Below are 3,469 nucleotides of genomic sequence, written 5' to 3'. Positions count from 1 at the left end.
GCTCCAGCTCCGCTCTGCCTCAGCACGGCTGCTGCTGCTGCTCTGCCTTCAGCTCCCTGGGCTGCTTGTCTGGCCTCTCTGGCTCCAGTTGTTACAGCTCTGCTCCCAGGGCAGGGCTGCTCTCTCTGGGCTGTGCTCTGGCTTTGGGGCTGCAGCTCTGCTACCATCAGCTCAGCTTGGGTCCCCTGCTCTCTCCTTAGCTCGGCCCCACTCCATGTGACTCAGACAATTCCAGCTCACAGGGAGGACAGGACCCCCCTGGCCTCCTGACTCCTTGAATAGCCTGCCCGCCCTGTCAATCAGGCTGATCTGGAGCATTGGTCTCTCCACATTGTTCCTGGGGACTGTCAGTCTCAGGCTCCTGATTTCCCATCGACCCCTCCCTTTTTAGTGCTGGGAGCTAACAACCAAACCCCCCACTGAATGTTAGTAAGGGGGCAACAGTCCCCTTACATAAAGCATATAAATCCCCTGGGCACAGCTCGCCAGGGCACAGCTTGGGAGCTGCACTGGGAATAGATCCTGCAGGAAATCCCTTCCCCCACCTCTGCTAGCTTGTGTTTTGTTACAGCCCTGGAAATAATCCCGCTGCCTGCACATGTTCCGCAGAGAACAGAGGAGCAAATTCTCTCCCTGTTCCCCCTTCCACAGCCATTAAAGGATGGAATAAACCCCCAGCAGTGCCCTGCCCCACGGAGTACCCCCTGTAAGGAGAGAGATGTGCAGTGACTAGGGCTCCAGCTCAGCGTCACCAGGTTTATATAACTTTTGGTGATGCCCAGAACTGGTCCAAGTCCTGCCCGTCCTTCCTCGCCCCCCCCCAAAGCTGTGGGAGGGAGTTTGGGTACATGAGGTGCAGGCTCTGGGATGGGCAGGGTGTTGGGGTGCAGGGGAGGCGGGGGGCAGACTCTGGGAGGGAGTTTGGATGTGGGATCTGGGCTGGGTCAGGGAGTTGGGGGGCAGTGATGGGCTCTGGGAGGGAGTTTGGGTGTGGGCTCTGGGCTGGGGCAGGGAGTTGGGGGGCAGCGGGGCAGTGGTGGGCTCTGGGAGGGAGTTTGGGTGTGGGCGGGGTGTGGGATCTGGGCTGTGGCAGAGGGTTGGGGTGTGGCACCTATCTTGGGCAGCTCCCGAAAGTGACCCACACCCCCATCTGGCAGCAACTCCTACATGGAGGAGGCGTGGGTCTCCTGGCATCACTGCCCGCTGGCACCACTCCTGCAGCTCCCATTGCCGCAGTTCCAATGGCAGAGTTGGCACTTGGGGTGGGGGCAGCATGCGAGAGACACACCCCACAGGGGCTGCAGGGATGTGCCAGATGCTTCTGGGAGTGGTGTGCCATGCGGAGCGAGGGTGGGCAGGAATCCACTTTAGTCCCGCTGTGCTGCCGGTAGTGGTGGCAGGAGCCCACAGGCCCTTTCAAATCGCCCGGGACCAGCTGCTCAGGCTTTCTGAATTCCTGATGGGGAAGCAAAGGGAAGGCACATGTGCCCCTCATGAACAGTTCTGGGGAGTCTTTTTGGGGCTCCTGAAGTAGGCAGCAGAGAAGTGCAGCCCCACCACCAAGTCTGTTTCACTGGAGGAGAGTGGGGGCTGCAGGGTGATCTCCCACCTCCATGCATCCAGCAGCCTGTGCTCCCCCCTGCAATGCTGGAGCCTCCACATTTATTTATTGACAAATAAAATTTGCAGAATTTTAAAATATTGTGCACAGAATTTTTTTGGTGCAGAATCTCCTCAGGAGTGAGACTGACTCAGGGAACCTCCTTGGATTGTCACTGCTTGGTGAACCACTCAGCCACCACACCAATGCACAGAGAGTGCCAAGCCCCACTGCTATGTGGGGCTGGGGGCTGGGGTCGGGTCATACACATTCAGACTGTGCGCTCCCCCCGCTACAAACCGCTGCTGATTTCCCAGTTAGGACATTAGCTGTTACCGATAAGGTTTGTCTGTGTTGTTGTTTTTTTTTAATCTCATTGTTAGGTGTAAGAAGTATAAATTGTATAATAGGTTCAATTAGTTGGTTAATAAGATGTTTATGAAGTAAATCACTGGCTTTAAAATAAGATCCAATATGGAGCATATGAACTATTGACCCCTGGACTCCATCTCTGAGAGGGGACTTGTTTACTATCAGGACACAGGCTCAAACCAGTCCAAACCGGTTTTTCCCGCCAAAACCAGCCCTCAGCGTTCCATCTCCGCAGCACTTTTCCCGCCACAGAAGTGATATAAGGACATGCTCAGCGCCTGGGCGGGGCCGCCCCCCCCCCAGCGACGGCCCCTCCACGGTCGGGTCTTCCCAGCGCTCCCGAGCCGGAGAGTGACGAGCCCCCTCGGTCCCACCGTGAGACTGAGGCACAGGAGGCCTGTCGCCACCATTCCTGCCGTCCTGCATCCCTGGTGTCCAGCCTCCCACGGAGCCCCCGGGGGGGGGCACTGGGGCTGGTCAGGAAAGTGACTCTGCCCCGGGGAACCTGGGAGAAGCCTCAGAGCTGCCTCAGCCCCAGTGGGATTTGGGGGGCAGAGACTGGGGCCTGGCGGGGGGGGGATCCCCTATGGTGTGGGGGGAGATGGGGGGTGTCAGGCAGGGAGGGGAGAAGCTGGAGTTGTAGGGAGGGGAAGGTCAGTGGGACGGGGGGGGGTTGAACTGTCTCTGGGCAGCCAGGAAATTCCCGGGGGGGGGGGAGTGGTGGGCGGGGGAAGGGGGCAGGGGGGTTAATTGGATCCTGTCCCTGTTTGTGCCACTTGCCTCTCGCCCCTGATACAAATTCTCTCTAGTTCTGCCCCTTTTCTCTCTCAGTATCTCACACGGGGCTATAAAATCTGGGGCGATTCCCCCCCCATCCCCTCCAATGATCAGCTCTCCCGTCTCCCCCGATTTCCCCCGTTCTCCCCATGAGTCTCAAACGTCAGTTTAAAATCTTCTCTAGTGAGGGGCATTTTCCCACCCGTTTTATCTGCAGCGATTTGTCCTTGTGCAGGTGGGAAATTGTTGCCCTGAGTCATTCCCCAGCCCATGGCTGCCCCTGGGGTGGGGGTGGGATGGCTCAGTGGTTGGAGCACTGGCCTGCTAAACCCAGGGCTGGGAGCTGACTCCTTGCGGGGGCCATTTGGGGATTTAGTTGGGGATTGGCCCTGCTTTGAGCAGGGGGTTGGGCTAGACACCTCCTGAGGTCCCTTCCAGCCCTGATCTTCTATGAGATGCCGGGTCTCTGCCAGGGCAGGGAAGGGGGCAGGGGGAGCTGGAGCCGGGTCGCTTGGATGGGCTCTGGCTGGGAAGGTGCAATTCCTCCTCCCGGCCAGCGGGGGGCGCGGCGCTGCGGGAGCCATGTGAGCTGCCTCCTGGCCCTGTTGCTGCTGCTGCTCTTAGGACCTCTGGCCCTGGGGCTCCTGCTGCTGCCTGGTGGGTGCCCGGCTGCCTCCTGCTGCTCCCAGCCCCCCGCCCGTGTGAGTGTCTGCGCTCCTC

This window comes from Mauremys mutica, chromosome 26 (genome assembly GCF_020497125.1).
Source record: "Mauremys mutica isolate MM-2020 ecotype Southern chromosome 26, ASM2049712v1, whole genome shotgun sequence".
Classification (NCBI taxonomy): domain Eukaryota; kingdom Metazoa; phylum Chordata; order Testudines; family Geoemydidae; genus Mauremys; species Mauremys mutica.
Note: the sequence above shows the minus strand (reverse complement) of the source record.